This window comes from Mus musculus, chromosome 9, assembly GCF_000001635.26.
Source record: "Mus musculus strain C57BL/6J chromosome 9, GRCm38.p6 C57BL/6J".
Lineage (NCBI taxonomy): Eukaryota > Metazoa > Chordata > Mammalia > Rodentia > Muridae > Mus > Mus musculus.
The window spans coordinates 74,361,812-74,378,357 of record NC_000075.6 but is presented as its reverse complement, the minus strand read 5'-3'; the positions used below and the strand labels follow the sequence as shown (position 1 = coordinate 74,378,357).

The 16,546-nt window shown below is 43.4% G+C and overlaps 2 pseudogenes; one reads left to right on the top strand and one right to left on the bottom strand.

Moving 5' to 3' along the window:
• Window positions 13,341-13,757, top strand: Nr1h2-ps (nuclear receptor subfamily 1, group H, member 2, pseudogene; annotated as a pseudogene).
• On the bottom strand, window positions 15,617-15,748 carry Gm24141 (annotated as a pseudogene).
• Between the last annotated feature and the right edge of the window lie 798 nt (window positions 15,749-16,546).

The following is a 16,546-nucleotide window of genomic DNA, read 5'->3' as shown; positions in this document are numbered from 1 at the left end:
ACATTGTATAGGATCTCAGAGGACAATTTATAGAAGTCAGGTCTTTTCTTCAACCACATAGCCCCAGAGTTTTGAACTCAGGCCACCAATCTGATAGCAAGGCACCTTTATCTGCTGAGTTTATTCACTGGTTCCAGAAATTTCAAATTTAAAGCAAGACAGCACATGTCTTCATAAGAGATGTAGAAATATCCTCAGCAAATGAGAAGGATGTTTTTGTATTTTGTTTTTGGGTTTTTTTTTTTTTTTGAGGTTGGTTTGAATTTTTACTTTGGTTGCATTTTCTCATTCCCTTTCTTGCAGACCCCTCCACAGTCATTCCTTGTACATGGTACTGAGTTTCACAAAAGCATAATATTAACTAAACGACTATAATGTATCTTCCCTCATAGCCCCTGCCTTCTCCTCTGTAACTTCCAGATATTTTTATCATGGTAAGATACATAGAACATAAAATGTCCTTTTCAGCAACTCATGGGTCAGTAGCATTGGCTCTTTTGATTTCTGTCATATTTGGAACACTCTGTTTCACATGTCGCCCCTGGCAATGGTTATTGACTGTACATCAGTCTAAAGAGACTAGATATATCAATACCATGCTACCAGTGTATTATAATTTCAAATTTATTTTAAATAATCTTTATGGTTGTATGTCTGTGTGGTTGTTTGTGCACATGGGTGCAGGTTCCCATGGAGACCAGAAAAGGATGGTCCTCTCGAGTTCTAGGTAGTTGTGAGCTGCCTGATATGGGTGTTGGGAACCAAACTTTGGCCTCTAGAAGAACAATGTTTCTTCTAATTACTGTAATGCCTCCCCAGAGTCCCACTCCTTATTAAACTCCCAGCATGCACTGGATACTATGCTCAGTTATAGCATGCCTCTGCTTACTTATTCTTGCATCAGCCCAGTAAGTAAAGAGACCTTTATCTGCCCTAGTTACAGACAAAAAAATGGAGAGCCAGAGCATGTTGCTGGCTCCAAGCCACAGTATTGACAGGGAAAGACCAGTCTTAGGATAAGTTTGTCTGGGGCAATGACTGTGCACTAAAACAGTATCACCCATGGCTTCTGTGGTTTAGACAGGGTCATGCTGCTAGAGATGGCATCTCTGCACACCTGTCTGTACTACACCCTACACTCTGCCTCTGTGGAAATGGCGATGGCTGAACCAACAGAACTATACCGAGCTCCCTAACTGGTGATCTGTCACTTCAAAGACTTGAATGGCTTCCATCACCCAATTTACCCAGTGATGGGGGGAGGGGATAGATTAACTTGTTCATGCCATGAAACTGAAAATGTAGTTTCTATTTGTATGTAAAGGTGCAAGTTTGAGTATTTGTCCATAATTGTTACCTTGTATAATGTGATTATGTCTTTTTGTATATTGTTATTGTTTACTATTTTATATTAAATCATCATGCACTGTATTGTTACATATTATGCATTATAGTTATATATTACATGTGCATTATATATTATCTGAGAGCAGGAGTCCAGGCTCTATAACACACTGTCTGATTAAACTCCTAGCTTTTTTAGCTGCCACTCACCCTGTCTGGCCTTAATTCTATAATCTGCACCATGGAGATGGCAGAGCTATCTACTTACTCAAACAGTTGTGACCAAAGAAAGAGCCTGGTGCATTGTGAAGCCTAAAGAGCAAGTAGCTATGGCCCATCACTCATCATTTACTCAGCGAGTATTTATTGGTTTAGACCTTTATTAAAGCCCAGTCCTGCCCATTCATACTCTCAAGAAGGTGGGCAAAGATGAACAACTGATTGCTCACTGAGGATAGTAGACTAGATCTCATAAAGCACCATGGAAAACAAAGAAGTGGACAGAGTAGGTGGGCCAAAACCAAGCTTGCAGGAGCTAGTGGCTCATTGGTGAGTCATTTCTACTTACTGTATTTTTTGTGCTATATAAAAACTGCTGGATATTTTGTACCAAGGGCTTAAAAAAAACCAGAAAGTATTTTAAAAAATATGTGTGTGAGGCCAGTAGATGACTCAGTGGATAAAGATACTTGCTGCCAAGCCTGGGAACTGAGTTTGATTCCCAGAACCCATAAGGGAGAGAGAGAGAGAGAGAGAGAGAGAGAGAGAGAGAGAGAGAGAGAGAGAGAGAGAGAGAGAGAACAGGAACAGATTCCAGGAAGTTATCCTCAGACCCCCAACATTCATCTGATGGCTAGTGAGTGAGTGCATTTGTGTGTGTGTGTGTGTGTGTGTGTGTGTGTGTGTGTGTGTGTGTGTGTGTGTGTACTATTTCTCATACACACTCAGAAAATAAATGTACTGGGAACAATTTTAACATATGTGTGGATACATACACATTTATTTACTGTATTACTAATATATTTTTGCTAACTAAGCCCCAGTTGGCTATCACACTCAGTAAAATGTATATATTTTTAACAAATATCTTTGACTCTTCAGAATTAAATTGTGGGCCAACAGTGCTTTTGTTTGTTTGGGTTGAGTTTTTGTTTGTTTGTTTTTTGTTTGTTTGTTTCTGGAAGAAGAGGCTAGACAGAGTTCTTTGAAAAATAGGAGGGAAGCTGAGATTCTACCATTATCTGTGGGTCCCGGAGAGCACTGCGGTTTGAACTGCATCTGGCATTCTGAGCCAGTTTCCCCAGTCAATATTCACATTGAATAGAAGCCATTGATCAACCAAGTGAAGCTGCTAAAAATGGATCCCAGCCTGAGAAAAATTTACTAGAGAAGTAGTCGATGTGCCTGGCTTATCTGGGCAAGGCTGGGTTCTTTGTGATCCAACTGGGTGAAAGCTGGGGCCGGATAAGCTCCCAGCCATGAGACCCAGGCTCTCTAAATGTGTAGTACCTGAGCTGAGTGCAGGTTGGGTAAAGGGCAGGTCTCACCAGTGTGGGCTGGGTCACAGTTGGATCTACACTGCTTATAGCCATACACACATACACACACACACACACACACACACACACACACACACACACACACACACACAAACACATTCCCCCTGGATAATTCCACGTTTTCCAGAAGTCTGATTCTATAATAAAGAGCTGGTGAAGCATGGTAAATCTCTGCTCTTATTTCTTGTTTGGTGGCTCATTACAATTTGATTGGGATGAACAATGTAAGGAGAGGCTGGAGCTCAGGGTCTCACACAAGAATGACATTCTACCTTGGCTGTTTCCACACTATGATTATAGAGGAAGCCACGGGACAATCTAAAGAGCCCCCCTCCCTCACCTGCCTTACCCCACCATCTTATATTTTTGTCTTCTGATAAGTTAAAACTACTCCCTATATCATCATGGTACCCAGATGAGTAAGCAATGGGAAAGGAGTCAATAACTCACCACCATGCAATATTTCTACAAAGGTTGGTCCTGGATAACCTATCCCTTGGCAACCTGAGGGTGAGTTAAAGATGGGTGTTCCATGGCCAGAATGGTGAGCCTTGTGCTGCTACCTTCTCACAACTGCTGCAAACCCAAACCAACCCTTGTTCTCCCACAGTGTATCTCACTGAGGCTGTGATTAGGATTCAGTTATGCTTCCCATTCACGGGAAATGCTGGGAGACACGTGAGCTATGCACAGGGAATGCTAGGACACTTAAGAAAGATTAAGCGATTGTGTTTGGGGGCTGGAGGCATGCAGTTCCGAGCATTTGCTACTCTTGCAGAGGACCCTGGTTTCTGAGGATTCCCAGCACCACAGGCTGGCTCACTGAGACCTTGACCACCAGTTTCAGGGAACCCAATGAGTTCTTCCTACCTCCACAGGCAAAAGGCAGTTAGTTATACATGCACTGGGTATGAATACATATTGTGGGCAAACCACTCATACATAGAATAAAAATAAATATATATTTTTTTAATTTTAAGGAAGAGAAGAGGATAACTTGTAAACACCTGTCATGTGATGGTCCTCCCTGCAAAAGTAATGACATCAATTTGCTCAAAGCAGAAATGTAGGGGCACTGAACTGACTCTACTTGGTTGGGCTTTTTGTCTCCAGATAGGATTTGATTTGTTTCAAATAGTATTTTACTGTGAACTACGCCATACCTATGGATCCTCTGCTGTTTCAAAATCTATACACTTAAGGGACATTTCGCAATCTCTATTATATAAGACTGGAACTAAAAACTAGACACATGAGCACACAATTGCTTGGGACCTTGGAAGGCTTCTGCGTCTCTGTTTTGTTCCAAGATTGACTGCCACTCAACAACATTATTTTAGTGTAAAAATAAAAGAAAGTACATTTCCATTTGAGGATTTTACTCAGGTTGGAAGTAAACATGGACAGGAGGCTGATCCAGTGTGAAGTCTGCCATGCAAGCCTTCGCTGTTCAGCTTGCAAGCTGTTTGTAAAGGCAGAGTCAGGTTTGACTATGAAGCATTGTATCACCATGATTGGAATCAATAGTTCCTGCACTGCCATTTGTCACGTATTTACAAGCTTGAAAAATAGTTCATTTTGTCCTCATCTCATAACTCAAAGAATGAATCGGAGCCCTGGAGGGATCTGCTGACAGGACACGCTCTTTACTGATCACCCATCTTGGTGAGACTGTGGTCGCAGTCACCCCAAAAGCAGAATGGAAATAGAAATGAAAGAAGTACTCATTTGGCACACCCTTCATATTTTATTTTTGCTTTTTAAATATTTAGGAGTCTGCCAGGAGACTCGGATTACCTTGCTGAAGCCAATTTCCCCATCACATTTTCAAAACATTCATTGCATCATCGTCTTCTCAAATGAAGAAAAATCAAAATCTAGAGTTAATGGTCCAAAAACTTCATAAAGTATCCTACATCCAGTCACCTCAAATTGAGTACATAAAGGACCTTGTATTCCCAGGGAAGATTTGTAGAACACATTTAAAGATAATGCCTTCAATTTTAAGATAAAAGATTTATGAATGATGGAAATTGTGCCTGTGAAATCGCTAATCCCAGCTCTCTAATATTTCAGATAGAAGGCTCCATAAAACGAAAGGACTGCCTATAAAGTTGTTTTCTACCTCCTGCCAGAGACTATCAGTAACAGGGGTGCAGAGTGAATTCGGAAAAGAATCAGCGACGTGTGCTTCAGGCTAGAGTAACATGGTTAAGTCTAGTCTACTCTGCTTTTATATCGATAAGACATTTAGTGGTTAAAGTGGCAGGAGCCAATTTTGTGTCTTTAAAGAGGCCCTAGAACAATAACAGATAAACACACTGATCATCAGATTCAGCTCCTAACATCTCCCCAAATCTTAGGGCAGTAGCCAGTATTTTTCAGGTATTTCCTTTACTGAATCCAGGTCTTGAGCTCAGCCTGAGCCTATCTGGATGCCCCGAATTGCCTCCAAATGTTCAGATGAGCAGTTCTGTGAAGATGTGGCCTGAATTTTATCGGCTAGAGCAAGGCTGATGCTGAGATCATGTGCCAGTCTTCACGATCTCCTGACGGTGTAAGCTCAGCACTTGGCGTGTTTCTCCTTTTCTTCTCACAGATGGCTGAAACCCAGTTAGATATTATGTTGAGTTTGAGGAGCTGATCCAACTTCGTTCTTTGAACGAGGAGAAGGGAAAAGACTTCTCATGAAGAGGGAGACATAAACTTGAAAGGATGGGCACCAAGCAGAGTTCTTGATGTCTGTCCTGCTATGAAGGGTGGGTGGTAAACAGGGGGTCAGTAACTACCTTACAGCCTAGACCATTAGGTGAGTAGTACCCTCCAAAGTACGTATCCTAACCTCTCAAGTTACTAAGGACTGAGCGCCCTTCCTTACAGAGATGAAGCAAGTAAACGAAACTCAGAAATTTGAAATGAAGAAGCAAAGGAGAATCTGAAGTGGGGGCCTATTTAGTGGGACCAAACACCAGAATAAAAGCAACTTAAGGGAGGAAGGCTTAAAGAGGATACAGTCCAGCAAGACAGGGAAAGCATGACTGTAGGAAGTTGAGGCAGCTGATCATATCCTGTCCAGAGTCAGGAAGCAAAGAGTGATGCATTCTGGGGCTCAGCTTGGTTCTGATCTTTTTATTCAGTCCAGGAGCCCAGCCCATAGGGCACTGCTGTAGACAGTGATGGTGAATCTTTTTTCCTCTGTTAAGCTTTCCTGAAAACATCCTCACAGACACGGTAAGATGTGCATTTTCATTCCATGGTGATTCTACATCTAGTCAAGTTGACAGTAAGATTGAACACTATGGTGTTAGAGGTGACAGCTTTTACAGGAATATGATGAAAATAATCTTTCTTGGTCATGTGCAAAATAACCAAGGCCATCATCAAACAAAGAATGAGGCATCTAGCCAGGACACACACACACACACACACACACACACACACACACACACACACACACACACACACAGTGGGGGTATACTGGGAGGAGTCCAGCTCTAGTGTATCTGGAAGCATAGCTGTTCAGCATTTGGGATATTGAGGCAGGGGGGAATGTGAGCTCTAGTTATTCATTAATTATATTTTAAGTTTACTGTGGCATTTTAAATATCAGTCTATGTATGTACTACAGTTGAATTTCTTGTTGCATCCTCCATTTGTGAAGATTGGGTGACAATTATTGCATATATGTTCATTTGTTCTTTACATGCTAAATTTCATTGTCATGCTTAGAGATCTCATTTGCCCTTAACATTGGTCTCAGGGCAAGGAAAGCATTTTTGTCAACAGCTGACACACTGTATGAATGTACATTCATTTATCTTCCCTTCTCTCTGTGTAACTTGCCACATTCTCTCTATATAATCTATTTTTTTTTTCTGGGACAAAAAGTCATGAAGCCCTAACAAGAACAGAATTCTAAGGAGCACAAACTAAAAGAAGGAAATAAAAGAGGTCACCCAGTGAGAACACGTTTGTCATTGATAGGTATGTTTTGATTTGTGGCTATTACAGGGAGAAACTTGAAAGTGACCCCTAAAGAAAGACTGGAATGTGATTGAAGCAGGTGAGGTAGCATCTAGTGCACAGCCTTGGCAATGGACAGAAGCATTCTTGTGGTAAAGCAGGGGAGATAGATAATCCTTCTGTATCTAAGAGATGAGAAACCAAGCAGGAAAGTCTTGCAGCTTGCTCCCAGCTTGGTAGGTGGGACAAGAAGTCCACCGGCTCGAGAGTTCATTTCTTAAAACTGTTTAGCAAAGGTTATCAAGCCTACTCTGCCATATACCATGATGAACGTGGGGCAAGAACAGAAGGAGATGGGGGTGATTTCTGCCACATCCTATTCACCTCATTGTATAAACAACACCTTTTACTTCTGGGCGCATACCATCCAGAATAATATTTGGTTTGCATTGACTTTCTTTCTTCTCTCTCCTCCTTGCAATGTGAAGCAAATGCTGTGAAGACCGGGTATGCTTACCCAGTGCTATGTCCCAAGGGTCTGGAACAGTGTTTAGTATGTGGCAGCTTTTCAGTAAATGTACTGAATAATGAATCATAAGGAAACAAACTTGCGCAATTAGAGACATTATAAAGAAGAGAAAGACGACACTTCCAGTCCCACCCCCACCCCAAGGACACTCAGGACTGTGCTTACTGAGGCTCATGTCCTGCCGACTTTACAAATTATGAAATGTGCTATCTTGTGTTTCATATTTTGAAGACATATTTTGAAGATGTTTTTAAACATAACCACACTTTGCATGCCTCTTCTATAGGGCAGTTTTATTTTAGGGCCCCTTACTATTGCCTTATGTTATTGTCCCACATGACTGGCTTAAACCACACATTGTCTAAATAGTCCTTTACTGATAGACATTTTTTATTACTATAAAATAATATTATTATGAAAGATGGTAACTATATAATAATTATAATGTATGCCATATTATTCTGTCATTTTTGTTATTATACATTGTTATTACGCATTATGCATGCTGTTGAGTCTCTACATACAAATTGATTTTAAAAACCTTTTTTGAGTATGTATATGTGTGTCTTTGTACAATGTGCGTGCGTGTGTGTGGGGGGGGCATGCAAATGTTGACACACTTGAAAAGCAGCAGACAATCGGGTATGTCAGTTCTCACGAGACTCCTTTTGTTTTCTAGTGTTTATTCCTGGAGAGCTGTCCCACAAACATCTGGGTTGGTTGGATTTTGCCAACTTGTCACAAATCTAGGCATATCTGGTAAGAGGGAATCTCAAATAGTGGAATTGCCTCCATCAGATTGGCTTACGGGCAACTCTATGGTGCTAGATCTGGCAAGGCCTTGGTAGGGGTGGAATGACACAGTTCCCTAGAACAGGGCCAACAGAGCATGGACCTCCACGAGTGTTAATGGCTGCTGTGAGCATAAGACTTGTTTGTATAATAATGTGCATTCCTTCAAGGAATGTCCTCCCTGTTAACTTTAATGACTGAATTACAATCAGAGATAGTCCAGGGAGGTGATGGTGTGACTAATGTCTCAGCAAAATGGTTAGCCCTGGGACTTTTGGGACAGCCCTTAAGGCTGTGGAAAAGAGCTCTAAAAACATGTGTTCGAAAATGCACAATTTCTTAGCTATGCAAAATATAAGGATGCAATATGAATTATATGAGGGGCTTCAAGGATCTAAAAGGACAAAAGCAGCTGTGCTGTGAGCCAACCTGTCAGAAAGATACTAAGGAAGGAGATAAAAAAGAGTTAGGGAGTAGTGAGTGAAAGAGATCCCATCCAGCTAAGTTTTTTGTTTATTCTTACAAAGGCAGACAGATTCCTGAGTTCAAGGTTAGCTTGGGACAGAGAGAATTTAGGTCCAGGCCCAGGTGTAGTAGGAATGGTAATTTCAGGGCAGGGTTCCACCCAACTAGTTTATCCAGTGTGCTTAACAAAAGCTAAATTCTTTGGCAATGTAAACAACAACAACAACAACAACAATAAAATGTATATGCTTGCTGTCTCCTAAGAATTAAGGGGCTGTACTGTGGGTTCTGTGCAGATTCATAGGATAATCAAAAGGGAACTTGGAGTAAAAGATTGGATTGATATGTAAAATAAAAGACTGGGATTATGATGCACAGGAGATTTTGTTATTCAGAGAATTTTTTTCAGGATAGCAAGAGAAAAGTGCTTGGAGAACTGTCTCAAGCAGAAGAGAGAGAGGGGAGGGGACGGGGAGAGGGGAGGGGGAGAGGGGGAGGGGAGAGGGGAGGGGGAGAGGGAGGAGGGAGGATGGAGAGGGAGAAGGAGGAGGGGGAGAGAGGGAGAGGGAGAGGGAGAGGGAGAGGGAGAGGGAGAGGGAGAGAGCTCTGTCTGGGGAATCTCCAGAGAAAGCAGAACAGAGAAAATCAATCTGAAAGCTGTCTCGAGCAGAACATAGGTCATCAGCTTGACCGCACAGTTGGACTTTGAGTCCTTTGTTTAGCCACTCTCAAATACGCCTTCTCTCAGACCCCCTCTCCATGCTGGTCCCTGGCACAATGGGACATTTTCTTGATAAGTGATTGATGTGGAAGGACGCAGTTCATTATGGATGGTATCGCCACTGGGCAGGTGGTACTAGTTTATATAAGAAAGTAGGCCAATGAAGCCAATAAGCAGAGTTCCTCCATGGCTCCAGCTATAGTTTCTGCCCTTGAGTTCCAGCTCTGACTTCCCTCAGTAATAGACTATGATTGGGAAGTGTAAGTCAAATACTACATCCCCCACCCTGTTTTTGGTCACAGTGTTGATCCCAGTAACAGAAAGAAAACCGAGATAGCTTCTATCTCACTCTAAGATCACTAGGGTTACAGGAATGTTCTGCAAAACCAAGCTTTATGCGGGCTTTAGGGGTTTGAACTTAAATCCTCACAGTTGCGCACCAAGCACTTTACTTACTAAGCCATTCCCTGGCCCATTTTATAGGCATCTTAGCATGCATGTCTTAGCATTAATCCCTAAATAAAAATGCACTACATTAAAAAGTATGTGCTTTTACATACTGGTATGAGTGTTTTGCCTGCATGTATGTATGCATACCACATGTGTGCAGTGCCCATGGAAATCAGAAGAGGGTGTCATTTCCATTGGAGAAGGATCTACTACCTTGGGCATGCTGAGAATTGAACCCAGTTCTTCCATTTTAACCACTAAATCATCTCTTCAAACCAATCTTTCAAATTGTTGTTAATAATCTCTTGAGTCTAATTTATGCTTTTCACATGTAAACCTGCTCAATAATGGTGAGATTACATAACCCTGCAGAGGTGCAGAGGTCGTGGCATTACACTAAATACAACTGTGTATCCAGTGTATTAAAAAATGACTACATGAGACACTTCATCCTAACTTCTCTATTGTGTGTCTGTCCCATGGTATGAAACATTATATTTAAAGTATATAAGGACTGTAGCAATGGCTCACCAGGTAAGAAGCTAAGAAGCTTTCGCCCTTGCAGAGAATCCACAGTGCATTTTGGACAGCCCATAACCACCTGTAACTCCAGCTCTGTGGCGTCAATCACCATCTCTGGCTTCGGCAGGCAACTGTTCACCTCTCTCTCTCTCTCTCTTCTCTCTCTCTCTCTCTCTCTCTCTCTCTCTCTCTCTCTCTCTCTTCCTCCCTCCCCCCCACATACACACTTAAAAATAAATCTTAAATGTAAGTAAAGCATCTATCACAGTGACAGATTCTTGTTTCTTTGTTTCTCTCCTTCACTTCAACCTTCTCATCTCTTCAGCAGAATCTGTCTCAGGCAGGGAGCCTAGGACCCCAAGCTCTGCCCTCTGGGCACTGTGGTGAGACCCCGAGGAAGATCATGTGAAGGGGTTCTTGTGAGAAGCTGAAGGTTCACAGTCAGAACCCAGCAGGCCCCCAGGAGCCCACAGAATCAGCAGGATTCCTTTCTTCCAGGTGTGACAGAACCCTTGACTTTCACTCCCCTGGATTCACTCTTTTACATTGGTATATGCTCCAGCTCTCACAAGGAGAAGAAGTCAAGTGAAGATAGAGTAGAAAAGGAGGTGACTTTCCCAAGGACCCATGACAGAGTCAAGCTCAGCAGCTCTTCTAGGTCTGCTGCACAGACAGCTCCTCATTCCCACAGGCAAGACTGCTTTGCTCTCGCTAGCAACCGGGGCTGCAGGGAGTAAAGGAGAAGTCAAGGAAGGCAGTCTCAGATCTAATTCCTCCTGTGATGGTTGATCTTCATTGTCAACTTGATTTGGAGTCTCTGTGGAGACACACCTCTGCCTGTTTATATGGTTACATTCGTTACTTAAGTGACTAACAAATAAACATATTTATTTAAAGACTTTCTAGTACTAAGGTCTCTAAAAACATAAAATGCTGCCATTCAGAAGGCTTGTGTTTAGCCACATGCCTTCATATTCATTTATTCTTCTATCTATTATCATTTTTACTAACATGAATATGTTTTTAAGGTTGCTTTTGTAGTATAGAAAGTATTTAAAATTTGGCAGGAGATGAAATCTGAATGAAGGGTCTGACCTTTGAGAGATGATGAAAGGGGGATTGTAAGAACTGTTCCTATCCTTGTCGCTGGCTGGATCCCGGCCTGGGGTGGGGTCGGGGGTCATCTTACAGCCCCAGGTTGTCACAACCTTCCATCCGGACGCTGCCACACTGGTCCTCTGACCTTGCCAAAATGAATAACCACTATAAAATCAAATTTATAATCCGGAATAATAGTGCCCATCCGGAGTCAATTGATCCTTAGCCTTCTGACAGCCACAGGCTAACTCTGGCTTTTCTGAGAGCGTCTCATAAATACCCCGGTTTCATTAGATGGCTTGCCCTGCTTCCTCTTTTCCCTGTATTTAGGCTTTTTCTATTTGTTTCTGCTGACAGGGCTGGGAGCATAGAGGAGAATGAGTTGAGGCCAAGACTCTTTGCCGAGTCACCCTACAAAGTTCCTGCCAGTAGTTTCAAGAGGAAAAAAAAAAATATATTGCTACCCAGCCTTCCAAAATGCTCTGACCATATTCGTATTCCAACTGCCTCTTTGAAAGTGTTTCTCTAACCAGCGGGTTGGCTCTGAAGGAGTCACCAAGGGTGGCAGAAATTGTCCTCCTGTTGGGAGAACAGTAGTAGAGCAGGTGCTGGGATGTGGGAATGTCAGCGCTTGGAGTGAAGGCAATTATTCTCCCCCATGTAGCTCAGTGGGGAAGAGAAATTAGCAAGGAAAAGGCAGGCAGCTGCTCTTCCCTGGGCCCTGCAAGCAGCTGTGATGAGAGGCCACAGCACACACCTGGACACACACAGCTGCTGCTGGCCTGGGCAGGTGCCCCTGGCCCAGACTGAGTCACTTTTGGACTCTGTGCAGGGTGTAGAGGTTAAACAAAGAAAACACTTAGGTGCTTTGCCTCCAGAACCTTTTTTATTTTTTCAAACCAAAGTGAATGCAAAGAAATAGCATTATTCCCCCTCTACTAGACACTCATCTCTCTGGACTCCATTTTTATTCAAATCAATAAAAGACAAATCAAAGCTTATTGCACTTTAGATGAGATGAGTCAAAACAGGAGGCCTCGCAACAATTCTGTAGTGAAACCTGACATACCTCAATAGGATGCCTTCTGCTCAGGCTTTCTCCATAAGGGGCAGGCAATCAATTTAGGCTTCCCAGGAACACATGCTCCCCAGCCCAACGGAGTGGTCACTGAGTCAGAAGGTTCTAGATGTTTCTGGAGTTTTTCTGTGTTAGGTCTGCTGTTTGTATCTGTTGGCAAAAGTGAAGAGGAAGTCATGTTCCTGGCCCAGAGGCTTAAGAATTTGCTAATGGAGGCACCCACTGTCTTTATGTGTGAGATCTTCTTTTTCCAGAGCTCCTTTCCTCCAAAGTTAAAGGTGAGAACACAGGAAGTCCTGCAAGGTCTTCTTCCTCCCTGCATAAGAGGCTCCAATGGCAGCCCAACTTAGCACAAAGTTTTCCACACACTTGTACAAGTCTGGTGCAGATGTTCTTGGCAGGAGGGTGAATTCCCTCTACACAGTCAACTGTGGCTTCTGATTCCTTCCACCTGGTGGCATCTGCCTCTTTGAAGATCTCAGAGTCTTTGGGATAGGAGGAAAACAGCATAATGAATATGCATATCTTACTGTCCAGTTGGGCTAGGAGGGGACACAGATCACTTTTGGTTATGTTCCATTTGTGAAAATTAGCTTTCCAGCCATATGTAGGCAACTATGGTACACTGTTCCTGTTTTGGTCCCTGTGATCATTTGGTCTTAATTGTCAACTTGACAGAATTTATAATCAGCCTGGGGAGACTTATCTCAGTGTATTTATAAAGGCATTTCAAGAGAGGATTAACAGAGGGTGAGAACCTTCCCTTAAAGTGGGTAGTACTTTCTAAGCGAGCAGCCTTCTATAAAGGTGGCTTGTCTCGCCAGACGCTACAACCACGAGACAGAGTGCATCACGTTCCTGAAAGACTTCACCTTCAGCAAGGATGACTTCCATCATGCAGGCTTGCAGGTGGAGTTCATCAACCCCATTTCCAAGTTCTCGAGGGCTATGCATCAGCTGAGCCTGGAAGTCGCAGAGCAGGCCTTGCTCATTGCCATCAACATCTTCTCAGCCAACCGGCCTAATGTGCAGGAGCCCAGCATTGTGGAGGCTCTGCAGCAGCCCTACGTGGAGGCTCTCCTCTCCTACACGAGGATCAAGCATCACAGGATTAGCTCTGCTTCCCACAAATGCTCATGAAGTTGGTGAGCCTGTGCCCCCTCAACTCTGCATTCAGAGCAGGTCTTTGCATTGCAGCTCCAGGACAAGAAGCTGCTATCCTTGCTGTCCAAGATCTAGGATGTGCACAAGTAGAGGCCACCACAAGTCTGTTGGTGGTATCTTCTTGAAGATGGACTCTTCGCCTTTCCTCCTGGGGTGAGAGGATATTGTAATGGCCCAGACTCTCAGGCTCAGCTTCAGCTGAGCAGCAGTTGGCATTAGAAGGCCCCACTCCACCCACCGAGTTTTCCAGGATTGGTGAAGGTGACAGGTCCTAGCCTCTGATAGTTCCTAGCTGCCCTCCTGTCTTAGTTAGGGTTTTACTGCTGTGAACAGACACCATGACCAAGGCAAGTCTTATAAAAAACAACATTTAATTGTGGCTGGCTTACAGGTTCAGAGGTTCAGTCCATTATCATCAAGGTGGGAGCATGGCAGTATCCAGGCAGTCATGGCGCAGGAGGAGCTGAGAGTTCTATGTCTTCATCCAAAGGCTGCTAGTGGAAGACTGACTTCCAGGCAACTAGGGTGAGGATCTTATACCCACACCCACAGTGACACACCCATTCCAACCATGTCACACCTATTCCAACAAGGCCACAACTTCAGATGGTGCCACTCCCTGATCCAAGGATATACAAACCATCACACCTCCCATCCACGCTTACACCTCAGCCTACCACACCATGCCCTTTGAGTGGAGAGAGGTTAGGGCAGGTGGCCCCTCACAGTTGGGAGACCACAGGCCCCTTCTTCTGCCCTTTTTATTTAATAATAATAATTTTTAAAAGATGGCTTGTATTAGAGAGAGGACACTTATAACCGCTACTGCTGCCATCAGCTTTTTCAGTCTTCCAACAGAGGCTTACTACCCTTGAGTCTCCCAGGTCTCCAACAGGGATTGGAGGCTGCCAAGGCATGCGCTTAGTAGCTACTGAGATCTTTGCTTCTTCAGAACTCAGATATCTACTGTCTCATGAGAGTGTAAAGTTGTCCCTGTTCCTCACCAGTCTTAGCACTCAGGAGAGCAGGCCCTGAACTCCACCTGGACAGCTTAACAGACCTGGCCCTGGTGGCAGGGCTTGGCTGGGATGGTTCAGAAGGCATGTGCATGGGAGAGCCGGCCCCACCACTTGCTGTAAGGTGGCATGGGCCCTTTAGGGGGAGGTTGGGGGGGGGAGATACCCACCCCTAGAAACCTGAGGCAGTCAGAGAGTTGGTCTTGAGGTCATCAGAGTGGGAGAGCTAGCTCTATCCCTTGCCAACTGTAGCACTCGTTAGAGTAGGCCCTGTACCTCACTTGTGCAGTACAGGAGAATTGGCCCTGATGGCAATTGCATGGGTGAGCCAGCCCTGAGGATGTGAGAGCAAGAGAGCTGACCCTGCCCCTTGCTGGTTGCAACATTGGGTGAACAAGCTGGGGGCAGTGCCTGAGATCTTACCCTGGTGTTAAGGTTGCTGAAGAGCTGGCAGGCTGACCAAATCAGCTATCACCCAGACCCAGATCCAGGGCTTTGAGCTGACCCACCTCAACATATACCTCATCTATCAACTACTGGAGTAGTTCACAAGAGCTACACAAAAGCTACACCAAAGCTGTGGGCTCTCCATAACACAGGACAGTGAAAGAATATCTGAGAGGAGTCCCAGTGAGGACCCAATATTGATAATATAGCAGAAGCCAGAGGCCTTGAACCAGACCAATGACTCATTGCAATGAAGATTTGCAATAAAGGTATCTGGATAAAGGGTATGCTGTGGGATACTGTGACATACCCCAGCTTCCATGACAAGATGTTTTGTGTGCTTTGTTTTGTTTCGTTTTGGTTTGGGTTTATAATGTCATTTTGGGGGGTTGCAATGGCAGAGGGCAGATATGAAGGGATGGGGAAATGAGTGGGTTGGGGTGCATGATGTGAAACTCACGACAATCAATAAAAAGTAAAAAAAAAAAAAGTGGAGAAATTGAGCTGAGCACAAGCTGTCTCTTAGGAAAAGTTTTCAATTAGCAATAATCTCTCCTCAGATAAACCTCACTGGCTGCGATACTGCTACTGTACAAAGCTACAAGCTATCTCATTTTGAGTAAAAGAAACCTCTGTACCAATCTCCTTCTGGATTTGAATTCAGCTATGAATACCCTACAACTCTCTGGCTGCCCATGAATACCCAGCTCTATGACGTTTACCTTTAAGGTTTTGCTTTCCAAATGCTTAACTAGGAACATCACATTTCCAGGGCATTAAAACAACAGCGAACTGTTTCAAAGTCTTTGCAGATCCTTCCTTTCCTCATTATTAATTTATGCATGATCAAAAGTATATGGAGCTTTCATAACACAACATACCCAAGGTTTCCTGGCTAACTCAGCAACAGAAGGTACCAGATAGACTCGTGTCTCAATGCTGGACGGAAGTCCCAACTCTCAGGTTCCCAATTATTTACTTGAACTGAGCTATCTTTTTGATCTCTCTTAAAATTTATGTTACTCAAGAAGTTTCTCCTCAAAAGACTTTCTGGATACAAAGTAATATGGCGTTTTAAAAAAAGATTTTATTTTTAATTATATGTAGATGTGTGTCTCTGTGACATGAGTGTAGGTTCCATGGAGTCCGGACAAGAATGTCAGATCCTCTGGAAGTGGAGTTACAGGCCGTGGTGAGCCACTTGATATGGTTGCTGGGAAATGAGCTCAGGTTCTCTGCAAGACAGTGCACATTCTTTACTTAGTAATCTATCCAACACTGTAATATACATATACTATTTTGATAAAGTAATTATATCTTGGTCCTGGATTCCTGAAACAGCTTTTAAATCCTCTGACATTTCTTTTACCTTTATTCTTGGTAATCTGTAAAAAGCCC